The 19,823-nt window shown below is 33.1% G+C and overlaps 1 pseudogene; it reads left to right on the top strand.

Annotated features, from left to right (window-relative positions):
• The window catches only part of LOC109548790 (inositol polyphosphate 1-phosphatase pseudogene), a 33,232-nt pseudogene extending 15,718 nt beyond the window's left edge, over positions 1-17,514 (top strand).
• Positions 17,515-19,823: the final 2,309 nt, after the last annotated feature.

Genomic DNA, 19,823 nt, shown 5'->3' with positions numbered 1-19,823 from the left:
CTCAATTATTTTGTTTAATTCACAACTCTGACTATGGCATGATGACTAAAAAAGACGAATTTTTCTTCCTAGGTATGCACTGCTTAGTTGCTGTATGTGTGATACCACAAAGCACCCAGTGTCCCACCTTTTGTTGTCATTAACTTCTTCTGTCTGACTTTGAGGAATTCAGTCTGTCTCCAATCTTTATTTCAAATACCTCATAAAATCCATTTCTAATGTCTTTGTATAAATCTGTAAGTGAATATGTGCAAAGAAAGGAGAAGAAAACGAAAAAACAGAATGGCAATACTTGGCATTTGGGGATTATATAACAGTTGTCTTTTTTGCATATTTCTAAAAGAAGATTTTTCAAATATTTTAACACTGTCATTTCCATAATAAAAATGTAATTTAATTTACAGAAGAAGCAATAAGAATGAATTTTGTCATGTGACTTTGCCTTAAAATTATTAAAATTTAGTAGCTAACACAATGTTAGTTCACATTTGAAAACTGAATGATAAAAGATTGCTCAGAGTTTTATATATAAGAATTTTAGTACACTTTCTGAAAATCCAGCCAAATCATTAGACTAGGAAACAGTTTTGTTTAAAAGAGTATTCTCTCCAGAATAATCCTTCTAGCTTTTGAGTGTACTGCTAATAATCATCCTTAATAAAGGTAATAAATCATTTTTTGAATGCTGTTTCTCTGCCAACCACCAAGCTGTTTCTCAACAAATTCATTTAGCAACCATGTTAATTGGATTTTATTATTATTCCCATTTTTAAGATGAAGAACATAAAGCTCAAAGACATGAAATTACCACCCTTACCTTGAATAGTACATGGTTTATAAGAAAGCATTTGAAACCAAGTCTTTCTGATTCTAAAATCTATGTCATAAGTATTGAGTGTTCGAACTATTATTAAATTCTATAAAATAATTCATTGTTGGTTTTGAAGGAGCTATTTTAAGAAGTATTAAATAAAATTAAAGTTAAGGATGGTTATGGAGTAGATAGGTAAGAAAAGTTATTAAGGATGAAATAATTGTAATTATTTAAAATGTAAGAAGTTTTCTCAAAAGTCACTACACTTTTTAATGGATTGGATTGGTATGCCTTTAAAGACTTTGGCATCTATTCTAAAATATAGTATATTATTTTTCTAGAATATTTATTAAAATGAGATATGACAAATTCAGTCCATGTATAATCATGGGTCAAGTCTATTAGGCCAAAATTAACTTCGGGAGAGACTCACTCCTAGCACCACCATTTTATGACATTATTCAGATGTTATATTAAAATTATTAAGATGATGCCTTAACTGTGTAAGCCCACTTGCAGCTGAAGGGGGAACACATTGCCTTGGGTAGTTGAAGTAGTGTTATAATTAGGAGACATACCATTATCTGGATTTCCTAGGTCTGCATTATTATAATTCAAAACATTCTGCATAAATCATTTTGCTTCCAAAAGTTGATTAATGAGAAGTCAGAGTGATTTAAATGCCTGTACAAAGTACATACTTAGTGCTTTTTCAGTAAGCATACTTTCATCAATTATTTAATCCTAAGGATTAAATGGCAACAAAGAAGAGTATATGACAATTATTTATGCCTGTTTCAGTTGTATTTTAACTACAGATTTTAAGGTATTTGGCTTTATATAAGGAAAGGAAAATCCTGAAAACATACATAGATAAAAATCATATTGATTCCCATGGCAGAAGATCCATGTTTAGTTTTTCAAGTAAAAAATATAGCATGTGAATTTTAATACATGTATTTTGTGAAAGATGATAATACTGTCAATAATGACTTGTTATGGGCTGTATATTGATTTATTGATCATTCTGTTTTTCTTGGTTATACTCTTTTGAGCAGAATTTCAAAAGATAGGTCAAACCAGTCAAAATTTAGAGTACTGAAAAAGCTTATCACACAGTATTTTAATGTGTGGTACAAATTTGAAAATATATTCATATTTGTGCATTTACATATATACGTATTAGTTTAATATACTTTTATATATGCCTATATATACATGTATATGTAAATAAGTATGTATTTGTAACTGGCTCTTACAGTAGTTATGCATTACTTGCATTCTTTTGCCAATAATGATATCAGTAGATGATTTAAAATTTATGTGGAATTAAAATTATTAGTGTGTGATTTTACGTAATTTTAGTTTCATGAGCTCTTGCCCTCCTTCATGAAGATGAAGTCAGTGAAGATTAACATATAAGAGTTGTGTGTCTGTGTATGTGTGTCTGGTTGGCCAAGCTAAGGCAATTGATTAAAAATGTTATGCTAAAACAAAGGATAAATATGGACATAGCTGTTTGAATTTTTACCATGAAGGTATCCCCAGAATTATGTGGATGAAAGAGTTAAAAATTTATACTTTTCAAAAGTTATTTATACATTAGTCAATTTAAAGTAAATATAATACTTTATTCAACTTTCTGTACTTCTAAATTTACAAATGGCATCGTTGTGCCAGAGATCCAACACACCTGAACAAGTAAATTTCTTCCTTTTATAGTATACTTGGTTCATTTGTCAGTAAATTATTATAACTCATGTCTCCATAATATTTTACCTGAATTCTACCTGTTTTTTACTTCAGAGAAATGTTTTTTCATTCTTTCACATAGGTTTACTTACCATGTATGTTATATATTGACATATTTGACACATTTCCCTTTAAAATAGTCTTTGTCTAACATATGTTGGTTTGATGGAAGTGTTATAAAATGTCAAACGATGCCTTGTGTGTGTGTGTCACAGTGTGTGCACATGCAAGCACACACATATTGAAGACATTATATAGACGTAACTATTAATTATCACTGGGCCAAGATTCAAAAGAAGACAGAATCCAGAAATGAAAGCCAGTGTTTGAGGCTGTTTTTCTCAAGGGAATATTTGCTATTCCTGGATGAGCCAGGTGAAGGGCTGAAAATGCATGTAACATTGGAATATAGGAACCACCATAGATTGAGGACATGAGCTGGCAAGTGACCTAATGCAACAGTTTCATAGTCCTTGCTGTCCAGCTGTTCAATTCTACCTTCAAACGCTTACAAAGTAAGATAAATTTATTTCTTACTAGATCCATTTCTATCACTTTTCTCAATTTAAAGGTGTACATTAATTTATTAATTTTTTCTTTCCTAATCTGTATTTCATATTTTATAAGCTGGCTTTAGAGGTACTTCGTAAAGAAGTGCACAAATCACAAGAGCACAGATTAATTACTCGCACAGCACTCAAATTAAGAACTACAATTTACAGCATCCCAGAAGTACTCCAAGTACCCCTTCCAGTCACCACTTGTTCCAAGAGAGTATCCACTATGCTGACTTTTAACACAAAGATTTTGCTTGAGTTTTGAATTTTATATCAAAGAAAGTATGTACAGCTTTTACTTTATCTAGTTTCCATTTTTTCATATTATGAGTTTCATCTACCTTGTTACATGTGTATATAATTGTTCATTTTCATTGTCATGTAAAGATTCATTATATAAAATATACTACATGTATTTTTCCATTGATAAACATTTGAGTTGTTTCCCTTTTGTGCTTCCTACAATAAGAGTAGCTATTGATATTTTTTGCTCCTATATCATGGCAAACATCTATAAAAAGGTCTCTTGGATTATAACAAGGAATTCAATTGCTGGTTAAATCATTTTCATATATTAAGCTCAATAGACCTTGCCAAGAAGTGTTCCAGATTAGCTATAAAAATTACACTTTCACCAAATGTGCATAAGGATTCCTTTGTTCCACATTATAACCAACACTTGAATTTTTTGTCTTTAAAAATTTTTTTAGCCATTCTCATGGTGTGTAAAAGTATTGCATTTTGATTTTAACTTCTGTTTTCCTGATGACTAAGTTGAGTACTGTTTCACGTTTATTGGGTAATTTCTGAGGTGCCTATTTTTGTTTCCTGTTGAGTTGTCTCTCATTTGCTTTTGTATTCTAGATATGAATTTTTGTTGGATGTAGATATTGAAAATACACCCATGCACTCTTTGTTTGGTCTTTTTACTCTCTTAATTGTGTCTTTTGGTGAACACAGTTTCTTAATATAACCAAATTTATTGTTCTCCACCTCCATGTCCTTTTTAAGAAATATTTGCCTAACCAAGGACATAAAAATAGTCTCCTATATTTTATTCAGTGATTTTAATTGATTTGCCTTCCATGTTTAGATATACAGTATATCTGAAAGTGATTTTGTTACTGCCACTCATTTTTTTTTTTCTTATGGGCATTCACTTGTCCAAAACCATTATTTCAGGAAGATCATTCTTTTTCAATTTCAGAGTTAGTGTCATCTTTATCACAAGTCAGATGACCATATACGTGGGGTTATCTGGACAGTAAATGCTAGTCCTTTGATTGATCTGCCTTTTGACAAAGTAATACTACTTTAATTGTTATAACTTTATAACATGTATTGATATTTGGTAGTGCAAACTTGTTTTCTCTCAGTCTTGCCTTGGCTATTCTTGGCCCTTTGTCTTGCCATACAGAGTTTATGATCAGATTATGAATTTACAAACACACATGAATACATACATGATCTTGACTGGGATTGCATTGAATCTATAAATCAATCTAAGGAAATGAAAACCTTTACAATAATAGTTCCAATATGGAAGAGATTTTGACCACAAAGTTATATTTTTCAATGTCTAGAGACATCTTTGGTTATCACAACTGGGGGATGCTACTGCATCTAATGAGATTGAGGCCAAGAATGCTGCTTAATATCTACAGTGTACAAGGCAGCCCACATCCAACATCAAAATATTCAAACCAAAATATCATTGGTGCCAACATTCATAAACCTTTCCTTACAATGTTTAGTTTTCCAGTCCATTAAAATTACATGTTTATACATTTATTTAGAACATTTTTCCATTTTCTTAAGCAATGTTTTATGTTTTACATTATGGAAGTTTTGTACATCTTTTGTTATATGTATTCCTAAGAATTTGATGCGTTTTTTTTTAGTGTTCCTGTAAAGCATGTATTAATTTTATTTTTCAATTGTTCATTGATGGTATATAGAAATTAGTTATTTATATTGATTTGTATCTGTGATCTTGATAGATTCACTTATTGTTACTGTTTTCTCTAGATAATTTTAGATTTTCTTCATATATAGTCATGTTATCTGTGACTAGTAACGGACTTATTTCCTCTTTCTGAATACTGATGCCTATTCTTTCTTTTTTTTTATTGAGGTAAAATTGGTATATAACATTACAATGTTTTAGGGGCACAACATTATGATTCAACATCTGTGTTCATTACAAAGTGATTATCACCAAAAGTCTACTTACCATCCATCACCATACACTTGATCCCCTTCATCTATTTTGCCCACCCCCCAACTCCCTTCTTGTAATTTTCTTACTGTTTTTTTGTGGTCTCCTGTGTAATGCCAAATAGAAGTGGTTATAGTGGCCTTTATCCCGTTCCTAATTTTAGGTAAAGAAACCTTTCAATAATTAATTCATTAAGGGTAGGATGTCTTCTCTAAGCCTGTTATTAATATTCTAAACATATATGTAAAAGTTTTTTTATCCTACTTTTTAATATTATTATGACTTGGTATTTTATTTTATAAAATGCTCTCCAGCATGTCTAAAAATGAGCATATGATTTTTCTTTCATTTCTTATTATGTGATGAAACAGATTAGGGGAAAAAACCCAAAAAACTTCAACTTCTGTAATAATCTTCATTTGATTGGTGTTTTATGTTTTTCTGTATTGATGTATAATATTTTAAGACTTTTCATCTAGGCCCATGAGCAAGATTGATTTCTAATTTTCCTTTCTTTTGATGTCCCTTTTATGTTTTGCTGTCTAGTTCATTTTGCTCAAATGTCTTCAGAAGTGGAATTCCACCTTTTTCTTTTCTCTGGATGAGTTTGTGTGAGATGGCTATTACTTTATTTCAAATTTATTAAGAATATTTATTTGCTGAAGAGATTAGAAGTGGTTTACTCAAGTAAGACTTGATAGTAGATAAACATTTAAAAATTCATTTAGATTAAAACCATCATTTGTGGACACTATTTTCATGTTTACAATAGATCAGAAAATGAATGTCTTATTTTACATATATATTTTTCTTTTTAAAATTCAGAATCAAATTCTTATGGAAATAAACATTAAGCTTAGTATGTTTCAGTCATCTTATAAGTTACAACTTCCATAGACATGATATCATTTAGTTTTCCTAGTGGATTGAACTGAGGGAGATAATAAAATCGACTCTATTTAGTCAGTATCCTGACTGTCATAATTTAGAAAACATATTTAGTCCATAATTATTCCCAGATTATTAAAATAGTTTTATTTAGAAAATTGTTTCTGTTCTGTAGAGTAAGAATGGAATTAGGTTACTTTTCTTCATAACTCTTTTTGGATTTTATATTTTTTTCTAAATTTTTATGTATTTGTTCTTGTACTAAGAGGGGCAAAAAAATATAACAGTCAGTTTGCCTTGCAAGGCTTCCTTCATTTATGTATTCATTTAAACATGGAGTTGAAATTTCATGTAACTTCAAGTTTTCAAACTTAGAAAATATCTATCCAGAAGAAGAAGGAGACTTGAAGTGTCAGGAGGGAATGCTAGCTAGAGACAGCTTAACGTGCAATTTTATGAGTACATTTTTGTCCCAAATTTTATCAAAACATGTAGTATCCTACTCTTCCCACAAATAGACCATTTTATCACACAGAATGCGACCATGGTACTGATTTATTGTTGGTGTATATAACAATTTGCCTTGATTACTACGTCTCTCAGATAAGCACAACCCATTTTCCCGGGTTTGAAGTGTAAGTTGTAACATTTTTATTGGAGTGGATATGTCTCACATAAAAATAGAGTATAGTTTTGCCTTTTGGCATGACCTTGTTATTTGAGAAAGCATTGCATTTTAACGACATATAATTTAAAATGCCTCTGGGAGTGAGTTGAATTTACTGAGATATTTTTAAGGGTAATTACTTAGCAGAGGTTGTCAGAGCACTTGTAGAGTATCAGCCTTCTTCAGGGCAGATATTTGAGACTAGTTGAAATGAATTAAGGCTTCTACCATTAATGTTTGATGGGAAACGACAGTGAAAAAGATGGATGCTTATATAATTGACATCCTTAACATTTAGAGCTGAATACTTAAATGCCAGAAACATAATTCTGAATGAAATGTCAGGACCTAACTCAATAATATTTAATGATATCGTAGGAAAGGAATGAACAGAAGTCATTTTATATTATTAATGAAATTATTTAAAATAGGCTTAATTGTCCTCATATATCAGTAAGAAGTTTTTATTCATATTATTGTTTCTAAGAACAATTTGTCTCAAATATTCAACTTCTGCCAGTCCAGAGGTGTCAGACATCCTTCTGATTAACGTGATTGCAAAATACTTTTATCGAAATGTAAACAGCAGTTGTACTTGGTCAGCTAAATATTTTAATTACAATCGGTACAGTACCAAATCCTGCTTTATCCTTGATTTATTGTCTTCATCAACAGATTGATCTTTTTTACTTAAACAGTATACTTAACAAAGTTAACTTACATTAGTAGGCATATACAAATATAAAAATATATAATACTGAAACAATATCCACTCTATTAAGGTAATCATTAATTAGCATGGTTGAAAGATAACTGAATGGTAGATAACTATATTATATACTGTGTTTGCATAATTTTCACTAATAATTCAATGAAAATGAGAGGCAAGAGTTTCAAGAATAATTAATTTCAGTTTTAATAAGATAATGTTTTGGGGGAGGATACTTTAGAGGATACTTTTTACAAAATCTTTACTCACTATATATCCAGAGCTGTAAGAAACTTGGGGTGGGTTATAGTTCAGCTAGTCATTTTGCCAAGCCTAAAATCCTGCCATTATAATCTTAATTATCTCTCTAAGAAAAAAATAGGCTACAGTGTGGTAATCAAACTGATATTTAACCATGTCCATCAATGTAGGGAAGGTTCTTGAAGAGAATTCCTGGATGAGATAGTGAATCATGCCCTCACTTCAGACCACAGAGGAAAGATGTCAATATTAAGCATAGAATTCTGAGACTATAGTGACAAGTAGCATGAGTTGTCCAAGATATCAAATGGCATTGACTACTTCTAAATATAGTCATCTTTTCTGTCTCTATCTAGGCTACAAAACAGTTAACCAATCTATTGAGCTTCATGTTCCCTTTCATGATATTATTATAGAAGGCTCTCAGCTTGAACTCCCAAGAACCTTCCAGGGACATCAGATGTTGAAACTACTGTCACGATAATTCCTTTTTCACTCGCATTCCCTCATGAGTGTACAGTGGGTGTTTCAGAAGGCTTCAGGACTAGTGATATTGCTTACAGACTGAATGCAAGAATACATGAATCTCTATGCCATTTATTCATTACACCAGTTATTAAGGAAACTTGCTGAAATGTAAAACAATGTCACTCTTTCACTATTGTTTTTGGAAAGTGTAATTATTTTTAATAGAGTATGCTATTTATGCAGTGGATTTATTATTGTTATTTTAATTGAATTAATATTTTTAATTTAATTTCTAGTATTGTAGATTTTAATAGATCTAACATATAAATAATATTCTTTAGACTCTCAATATTTTCCAAGATTGTAAAGTTACCAAGAGCAAATAGTTTGAGGACCACCATTTTATAGCATCCTTAATGATTGAGTATTAATATTGGTTATTGCTGTTATCATTATTATTTGAGGGATGTTTTCCCTCCTCCTGCACCATTGGAGAGTTAGCATTTTTTTCCCTAGGATGTACAAATACTTCCCTATTACAGGATATATGGTAACTAGAGTTTCCAAGTCCTTTGCATTTCTAGGAAAAGCCTACATCGCAAATAGCCTCTATGATTCGTGGAAAATTCTATATCTTTGGCCAAATTAGTTATTGTAATTAATCACACAAGAAAGCTACTCAAGTATAGTACTTATTCATAGCTACTTTACTGAACATTTCCCGATGTCAATACAGTGATATTCAAGATATTATTTTTCCCCTTTCTGTAAGCATATTTGGAGCAGGGGAATGCTGTCTCCTCACTGTCTCTCCAACAAATAGTACATTTTCTGGAACAAAGTAACTACTCAAGTATTTGATGAATTAATAAATGGCACGTGTGGCAGAAATGCATACACTATTTACTATTAGTATTCAGTTACCCTGAATTTTTTAACTTCACCTAAGTCAGATTGAGATTACTATACTATTCTTTTAAAGGACATAACTTCCCATTTTCCTTATGGGTTCAGTGTATTAATCACCCACATGCAGAAATTATTTTTCATTTTTTTAAGTGAGTATTTCAGATATTCTTTGAAATGATTCTGTTTCCTTATTGCCTTCAAAAGGAAGTAAAAACTTCTTCACATGAACTTTCAAAGGCTTTTGTTATATGAGTGAAATTTAACTTCCCAAAATATAATTTTCCAGTGTGCTTTGGGTTGTTTTATGTTCCTAGCCCTAGAAAGATTTATATTTTCTAAAATACATCAATAACTCTGGCAATTCATGTTTTTCATACAAAATAGTAGTAAGAGTTACTATTTCCAACAATATAGTTTTATCTAATTTGCCAAGTTAAATTTCATAATTACAGTTTGTTTTATGATCCTTTTAATCACAGTAATACTATTTCCCAGTATCGCTTAATAACTATTAAGTGATAGCACTTAACCTGACATTAACCATTTCTGTTAAGTCTAAATGTATACACACTGATGAATTTTACAATAATATGGCTAATGATTAATGTTACTATATACTTCTTTGCATAATAATTTTTTGTTTCCTCTCTTCTGCGTTATGTATTTTTGCTGGCTTTTGAATCTACAATGAAACAAAAAATGAGGAAGTAAAATCATACTTTAGTTTCTTTTTTTAATGGAAGTATATTTAACTTACAATATTAATTTCAAGTGTACAACATAGTGATTCAATATTTTTATGCATTAGGAAATGATCACCATAAGTCTAGTTACCATCTGTCACCATACAAGGTTCTTACAATATTATTAACTCATTTTCTATGCTATTCATAACAGCCCCATGACTTATTTATTATAACTGGGGTTTGACCTCTTAATCCCCTTCACCTGGTTTGCTGATATCCCCACCCCTTTCCCCTCTGCTAACCACCATTTTGTTCTCTGTATCTATGAGTGTTACTGTTTTGTTTGTTCATTTGTTTTGTTTTTTTAGATTCCACATATAAGTGAGATCAAATGCTATTTCTTTTTCTCTGTCTTACTTATTGCATGTTGCATAATACCTTGTAGGTCCATCTGTGTTGTTGCAAATGTCAAGATTTCATTCTTTTTTATGGCTGAGTAATATTTCATTGTGTGTATATACCACATCTTTACCCATTAATCTGTCAATAGACACAAGTTGTTTTCATTCCTTGGCTGTTGTAAATAGTGCTGCAGTTAACACTGGGGTGCATGTATCTTTTTGAATTAGTGTTTTCCTTTTCTTTGCATAAATACCCAGAATTTGAATTGCTGGATTGTATGGTAGTTCTATTTTTCATTTGTTGAGGGATCACCACACTGTTATCCATAGTGGCTGTATCAATTGACCAACAGTACAAGACCTTTTCTCTATATCTTTTCCTACATCTGTTATTTCTTGTCTTTTTGATGATAGTCATTCTACCAGGTGTAAGGTGAAATCTCATTACTGGTTTTGATTTGCATTTCCCTGATGATTAGTGATGTTGAGCATCCTTTCATGTGTCTGTTGGCCATCTGTATGTCTTCTTTAGAAAAATGTCTATTTTGATCCTCTGCCCATTTGTGAATCAGATTTTTTTTGATAATGAGTTGTATGAGTTCTTATATTTTGGATATTGAGCCCTTATCAGATATATTATTTGTAAATATCTTCTCCCATTCAGTAGGTTGTCTTGCATTTTGCTGATGGTTTCCTTCACTGTGCAAAAGCATTTTAGTTTCATTAGGGCCCATTTGTTTGTTTTTGTTTTTGTTTTTGTTGCCCTTGCCTGAGGAGACAGGTCCAAAAAAATGTTATAAAGACTGATGTTCAAAAGCATACAGCCTATGTTTTATTCTAGGAGTTTTATAGTTTCAAGTCTTACATTAAGTATTTAATCCACTTGAGTTTATTTTGTATATGGTGTAAGAGTATTGTCTAGTTTCATTCTTCTACATGTAGCTGTCCAGTTTTCCCAACATGAATTATTGTGGAGACTGCCTTTTCCCCATTGTATATTCTTGATTTCTTTCTCATACATTAATTAAGCATGGGTTTATTTCTGGGCTGTCTATTCTATTCCATTGACCTATGTGTCTGTTTCTGTGCCAGTACCATACAGTTTTGATTCTATAGCTTTAGACTAGTTTGAAATCAAGGAGTGTGATTCCTCTAGCTCTATTCTTCTTGCTCAAGATTGCTTTGACTATCTGGGGGTATTTTGTGATTTGATACAACTTTTAGGATTGTTTGTTCTAGTTTTGTGAAAATGTCATAGGTATTTTAATAGGAATTGTATGGAATCTGTAGACTGCTTTGTGTAGTATGGACATTTTAACTATATTAACTCTTCCAATTCAGGACATTTTAACTATATTAACTCTTCCAATTCATGTTCCATTTATTTGTGTCATCCTCAATTTCTTCCATCAGTATTTCATAGTTTTTAGTGTATAGGTTTCACCTGCTTGGTTAGATTTATTCCTAGGCATTTCAGGTTTTTTTGATGCAATTGTAAATGGGATTGTTTTCTTAATTTCTTTTTCTCATAGTTTATTAATAGTGTATAGAAAAGGAACAGAATTCTGTATATTCTTCTTGTATCATGCAACTTTACTGAATTCATATATTAGTTCTAATAGTTTTTTGGTGAAGTCTTTAGGGCTTTCTATATATAGTATCATGTCATCTGCAAATAGTGATAGTTTTTCTTCTTCCCTTGAAATTCGGATGCCTTCTATTTCTTTTCTTGTCTGACTGCTGTGGCTGGTACCACCAATACTATGTTGAATAAAAGTGGGAAGAGTGGGCATCCTTGTCTTGTTCCTGATCTTGGAGGAAAAGCTTTCAGCTATTTTCCAATGAGTATGATGTTATCTGTGGGTTTGTCATATATGGCCTTTATTATGTTGAGGTACATTCCCTCTGTACTCACTTTGTTGAGAGTTTTTGTCATAAACATATATTGAGTTTTGTCAGCTGTTTTTTTCTGCATTTATTGTTATGATTGTGTGGTTTTTATCCTTGATTTTGTTAATGTAGTGTATCCCATTGATTGACTTGTGGATATTGAGCTATCCCTGCATCCCTGGAATAAGTCCCAATTAATCAGGCTGTATGATCCTTTCAATGTATTGTTGAATTTCATTTGCTAAAATTTTGTTGAGGATTTCTGCATCTTATGTGCATCAGCAATATTGGACTGTAATTTTTGTAGTATCTTTTCCTATTTTTGGTGTCAGGGTAATGCTAACCTCATGGTAGTGTTTCTTCCTCTTCTATTTTTGGAATAATTTGAGATGGGTAGATATTAATTCCCCTTTAAATATTTTGTAGACATCCCCTATGAAACCATCTGGTCCTGGACTTCTGCTTGTTGGAAGTTTCCTGATTAATGTTTTAATTTCATTACTAATAATCAGTCTGTTCAGATTTTTTATGTCTTTCTGATTCACTCTTGGAAGATTATATGTCTCTAGGAATTTATTCATTTCTTCTGGGTGGTCCAACTTGTGGATAATTGTCTGTAGTAATTGCTTATGATTGTGTTTCTGTGGTATTGGTGGTACTCCTCTTTCATTTCTGATTTCATTTATTTGGGCCTTCTCTTTTTTTCTTGGTAAGTCTGGCTAAAGATTTGTAAGTTTTGTTTATCTTCAAAGAACCAGCTCCCAGTTTCTTTAATCATACACACACACACACACACACACACACACACACACACATATTTATTTAGTCTCTGTTTCATTGTTTCCATTCTGATATTTATTATATCCTTCTTTCTACTAAATTTGTACTTTTCTTTGTTTTCTAGTTGCTTTAGGTATAAAGTTAGATTGCTTATTTGAGATTTTTCTTGGTTCTTGAGATAGATCTATATTGCTGTGAACTTCTGTCTTATAATTGCTTTTGCTGTGTACCAGAGATTTTGGGAAATTGTGTTTCCCTTTTCATTTGTCTCAGGTTTTTTAATTTCTTTGACTTCTTAATTGACCCATTGGTTGTTTAGCATGTTGTTTAATCTCAACATAGTAGTGTATTTTCCAGTTTTGTGTAATTAATTCTAGTTTCATACTGTTGCAGTTCGAAAAGATGCTTGATGTGATTTCAGTTTTCTTAAATTTTTTGAGACTTGTATTGTAGCCTAACATGTGATCTATCCTGGAAAATGTTTTATGTCCACTTGAAAAGAATGTGTGTTTTCCAGTTTGGCAATGAAATGTTCTATATATATCTATTAATTTTATCTTGTCTAAGGTATTGTTTAAGGCCAGTGTTTCCTTATTGATTTTTTTTTTTTTTTGGCTTGGTTAATCTATCCCTTGATGTAAGTGAGGTATTAAAGTACACTACTATTACTGTATTACTGTCAAGTTCTCCCTTTATGTCTGTCAGTATTTGCTTTATATACTTAGGGGCTTCTATGTTGAGTGCGTAAATATTTACAAATATTATAGTCTCTTCTTGGATTGACTGCTTTATCATTATGTAGTGTCCTTTTTTGTATTTTTGTTACAGTGTTTCTTGTAAAATCTATTTTGCTTGTTATGAGTATTGCTACCCTAGCATTCTTTCTGCTTCCATTTTCATGAACTGTTTCATCCTTTCACTTTCAGCCTTTGTGTATCTTTAGATCTGAAGTCAGTCTCTTGTAGGCAGCATATAGATCTTCTATTTTTTTTCTTTTTTAAATCCATTCAGCCATCCTGTGTCTTTTGATTGGCACATTTAATCTATTTACATTTAAAGTGATTACCGATAGGTATGTACCTATTGCCATTTTGTTCATTGTTTTCTGGCTTTGTGTTTCTTGTCTGTTCCTTTCTTCTTTTATTATCTTCCTTTGTGGTTTGATGATTTTCTTTAGTGTTATATTTGGTTTTCTTTCTTTTTATTTTTTTGTGTATCTATTATAGGTTTTTGCTTTGGTTACATGAAGTTCATATATATCACCTGTATATATAGAAGTTTATTTTAAGCTGATAATCACTTAAGTTCAAATGCATTGTAAAAGTACTACACTTTTACTCCTTCCGTCCATGTTTTGTTTTATGTTTCTGAAGTCATATTTTACAGCTTTTAACTTTGCGTGTACCTTAACTACTTATTGTAGTTACAGTTAATTTTACAAATTTATTCTTTTAACGTTCATACTAGCTTTTTAAGTGGCTGATTCACTTCCTTTACTATATATTTGCCTTTACCAGTGAGATTTTTCCTTTTATGTATTGTTTCTAGTTATGACCTTTTCTATTCTGCTCAAATAAGTTTCTTTAACATTTCTTGTAAGAGTGGTTTAGTGATGATGAATTCTTTAGCTTTTGCTCTCCTGGGAAACTCTACCTCTCCTTCAGTGATGAGTGATAACTTTGCTGGGTAGAGTATTCTTGGTTGTAAGGTTTTGTTTTGTCCTTTCAGCACTTTAAATATATTATGCCACTCCCTTCTGGCCTGAAAAGTTTCTGCTGAAAAATCAGCTGATAGTCTTATGGGAGTTCCCTTGTATGTGACTAGCTTTTTTGTTTGTTTATTTCCTTGTTTCCTTGCTGCCTTTAAAATTCTCTCCTAATTTTAACTTTTGTCATTTTAATTATATATCTTGGTGTGAATCTCTTTGGATTCATCTTGTTTGGGCCTCTGTGCTTCCTAGATATCTGTTTTCTTCCCCAGGTTAGGGAAGTTTTCAGCCATTATTTCTTCAAATAAATTTCTGCCCATTTCTCTCTCTCTTTTCACCTTCTAGGACCCCTAAAATTAAAATGTTAGTATGCTTGATGTTTTTTCAGAGGTCCCTTAAACTATATATATTTTTAGTTCTTTTTTCATTTTGCTATTACAATTGGTTGATTTCCACAATTCTGTCTTCCAGATCACTTATGCATTCTTCTGTATCATCTAATCTTTTTTTTATTCCCTGCATGTACTTTTATTTTAGTTATTATATTCTTCAGACCTGATTGGTTCTTTTTTATATTTTCTAACTCCTTGTTGAAATTCTCACTGTGTTCCTTCATTCTTCTTCAGAGTTCAGTGAGCATTTTTATGACCATCACATTGAACCCTTTATCAGATAAATTACTTCTGTTTCATTATTGTTCTTTTCTGGTGTTTTATCTTATTTCATTTGGAATATATTTGGCTCCTTATTTTGTTTGACTTTCTGTGTTCTTTTTCTATAAATCAGGCAAAATGGTTACCTCTCTTGGTCTTGAAAGCATGACCTTATGTAGGAGCCTTTCGTATATAGATTGCCTGTGCTGGGTAGCTTGGCAGGTGGACTGGGGCCGCAGCAGACACAGGCTGGAGGGTCCTGGAGTACACTGAACTAGGGCTGCCTTGGCTAGATAGCTGGATCTGGAGTTGGTGCAGGCCAGGTTTTTCCTGGGGTGCACTGGGCAAGTTGCCTTGGCGTGGCTGGAACTGAAGTGGGCATGGCCAGGGGCTGGCTGGAGTGACCTTGGCAGACTGGCTGGAGTGCCAGATGCCTCTGTGCCAGGACTCAGAGTGAGTAAGATTTTATGTGTACCCTTTAAGAGTAGAGCCTTGGTTTCCTATAGCCCTCTGGCTCTCCTGGGCATAAGCCCCACTGGTTTTCGAAGCCAGCTGTTATGAGGGCTCAACTTCCTGGTGTGGGTCCCCAGGGCTAAGATGCCCAGTGTGAAGCTCAAACCCCTTGTTCCTTAGGGAGGACTGCCGTGTTTGTTGTATCCCCTGCTGCATGTGGTCATCACACCTGGGATATGGATGCTGATTACATTGAGTCTCTGCCCCTCCTACCTTCAATGTGGTTTTTTCTTTATATCTTAATTATAGAAGAGCTGTTCTACTAGTCTTCAGGTTGTTCTCAGAGAAAGTTGATCTATATATAGTTAAATCCAACCAAGGAATCTTCTCCTGTGGACTTCAGTGTGTCACCATCTTAATTGGTGTCTTAATTGGATATACAAATAGGGGTGTCCCTGATGTTTGTCATCAACCAGCCTTTGTATCACAAGACCTAAGCACTCTCAGTTGGAAAGGACAGTACTACTGGAGCTCTTCTTACATGGGGACCAATATCCATGTATTTCAGCCCCCATTTCTAAAAGAAATGGTAATAAAATGCAGAGCCAACTGACCAAAAACACAGCTCTCAGGTGGAATTCTCCCACTGGTTTTCAGCTATCAGTACAAGTGAAAAGGAGACTATCAAAATCTCACTGTCACCTCTGTTACTGGGTTGGTGTGCATTGTGTCAAATAGCTTCAACTGAGGAGGTCAACAGAAGACCTGGGCCAGCAATCTCGGTCCTTACGATAGCAAGTAAAGAATTGCAGACTACCACTTTGGGCTTAAGCACAAAGCAAAGTTTATTAAAGCATAGTTGTAATCTCAGAGGGAGAGTGGGCTGCTTCTGCAAAGTGAAACCAGCCCTTCTGTACAGGTTTAAGGGTGTTTATAAGGAGAATTCTGCGAGGAGGTGGGGTGTGATCATGGGTGAGTGACAGGGGGTCATTATTTGATTCACAGTCCTGAGTCATGTAACAAGTTCATTATTGTGCATGCCCTTACCCTAGCTTCACTAAGAAAAGTCCATGGGGCGGGGGGGAGCAAAACCACATGCAGATTTTATTATAATGATGGTATAATGAGTTCGGGTTTACTCTAGGTTTTATACGCCTGTCTAGTCTGGGCATGAGCAGCCCGGGGAAGTTCCTTCGTGTTACTGTGCTCCCTCTTTATTAGGAAAAGTTGCCCACCACCTGACCATAGTTTTGCCTGTTCTGGGTGGAGTCAGGGGAGGGTTCCCAGATGGTTGGGGTGTGACTTGATTATTCCCCTCTTTTCACCACCGTCACCTCCTTGCTGCTAATGTCTGACTAACTACCTAACACTTGTATGTGGAGATAGCCTATTCCCGGCAACTAAGGCTGCTTACAAGAGCCCTGAGTTGTCCAAGGTCTTGCTGACATTTATATATTTTCAGAAAAGATATATCTTTTCACATTCAAGTGAGTGTCTTGTACTGTTAATGTCAAACTCAGGGCCATGGGTGAGGGAATGGTAAACTTAAAAGAATTCTTGGAACGGAATCCAGAAACTGGAGTTGGTACCACATGGAAAATGAAGGTGCCACTGCAGTAAATCAGTGGGGCAATAAGGGAGGACTAATTGCATACAGATCAAGAAAGCAGCAAGAGACATTTCTGAGCTTCCTCATCTAAAGTCTTGAATCTGCAGCTGCACACTACATAGATAAACTTTGTCCTCATATGCTTATAAACTGAACTGTGAAACTATTTTTCACATCTCTATCTTTTGAAGGTAGTTTTGTGCTTGTTTTGAAGGTGAATAGCCAACATTCACCTTCCTCTTTTGAGGAGCATATATATATCACTAAGTTCTGATAACATTATTTTCTGTATTGCAAAATGTGATCTTGGAATAGTTTTGATTTTCTCCAAAATTCATTTTTCCTGCTGATTAAATCAAGATGTGTCCTGCTTGTTTATAAACTTCTGATAAATTCAAGCAAGGGTAAATGCCCCACATAAATTTGTTACTATTATTATTATTAATGTTTTATTTTTTTAAGTATTACCAATCAACTGTATACTGTTGCCACTTATAGTAATATAAAATTGCTGTCTACATGTGTTCTAATTAGGAACCTGTACTAGGGTATTTAATGAGAGCCACTCTACCCAATAAGACAAGAAATTTCAAGGTTCTCTGCATGATGAACATTTGTTACTCGCCTCACTGCCCGTTGTGGTTGGTGGGGAGGAGGAAAAGGAGACTCTACCCCACATAGTCATTCAGGGAACAAGGTGTCTTTTATACTTCAGTCTGCCATTATTAGTACATGGCTTCAAGGTTAGCCTGGTATCATCTATCTGAAAGAAGAGGGTAAGCATGGAGTATTCCATAGAGATTTTAGGGCATAGAATTGGTATATGTAATTTGCATCCACTTTCAAATGGCAAGAACTCAGTCACATGGCCCTACCTGACAGTTCTGAAGTGCAGACAGTGCTACATTGTAGAAAAACTACAGTTTTTCTGTATAGTTAGGGGGAAAAGAAAATAGTTTGGAGAAAGAACAACAAAGGATCCATCAGACTAACTATCCAAGTAAGATTGGCATTTGAGAAAAGTTTTGAACACCAACATAGAATATTATTTCTTGGGATAAAACACTGAATTTAAATACAGTAAACTAATTTATTATTAGATACATCACATTAGCAAAGGACACTGACAATTTTTCTTCCATAGATAAGATTTTATTCCATACAGTAACACTTTGTTAACATCCCTCCTTCTTGCTCTGGTTTTGAAGTACAGAAATAATATTGATTTTTAAAAGCCTGGGCAAAGAAGTCTTAGTTATAATTATTATCTGCGAAAGACAAAGACAGTTTAATGTCAATTTGAGACTAATTAATATACCATAAATTATTTTATTCAGTAAGGCTTTGAAATTTTCATTTAATTTATTTCTGAAAAGATTCCAGATTGACATAGTGGCAGGAGTGAAATATCACATCTCAATTGAGAATTCAAACGTTGATGAAAATGAGTAGCAGAATTTCAAGCTAATGAATCTTGAGCAGTTAAAAAGCAAGTCTTTAAGAATGTGAGACTATGAAGAGGATTATGAAATTGAATACTTTAACGACTTCATTGAGTTCTCAGGAATCATCTTTGATATAAAATTAACATTTTATACACACAATATACATGTTAATTTTATTAGGATGCTTACACATATTAGAATACTTGCATATTGGAATATGTTTTTAGTTTCCTCCTGAGAATGCCACATGTTCAATAAACAGACCTGCTTCTCTCTTTCTCTCTCTCTCTCTGTCTCTCTCTCTCTCTGTCTGTCTGTCTCTCTCTCTCTCTGGCGAGCACCTGCGCTCGCACTTTCTCTCTCTCTCCCTCTCCCTCCCCCTCTCCTCCTCTCCTCTTGCTCTTTCTCTCTGTTCATCTGTCTTTCTGAGAAAGCAGCTGGTCTTTATCCTTATAATACTTCTCCCCTTTCACTCTAAGGGTTGCCAATCAACACATTTAATTATGCATTTGACTTTATTTTCACAGCACAATGATTATGTGATGACTGGATAGTGTTGACATCAGTGTAAGTAGTTAAAAATCTGAAAATAAATTAATCTGTTCTGCTAATTATTTAGAATGCTTGACAGCTCTGATCAAACATTCTATGTCAGCCTTTTCTAAGATGAAGAGTTTAGCAGGATTTATTTATCAAAAACTGTTAGGGACATCCACTCAAAGTTATCATGTGATATTTGATGAAAGATTCTCAGAACCTTTAATACTCCATTGTATATTTTGAATCTATAGACGGTGCATAGTTTGTCCTCACAGAAAAATATTTTGTGTGTATGTCTTTCATATTCAGGAAATTAAATGTAAATATTTCAAGACTAATATAATGAGAAATAAATATGCCTTAATTATATAAAACTAGATTAAAATTTACTTAACTGATAATTCACACCTATATT

This window comes from Tursiops truncatus, chromosome 5 (genome assembly GCF_011762595.2).
Source record: "Tursiops truncatus isolate mTurTru1 chromosome 5, mTurTru1.mat.Y, whole genome shotgun sequence".
Taxonomy (NCBI): Eukaryota; Metazoa; Chordata; class Mammalia; order Artiodactyla; family Delphinidae; genus Tursiops; species Tursiops truncatus.
Note: the sequence above shows the minus strand (reverse complement) of the source record. Positions and strands in the feature narration are given on the sequence as shown.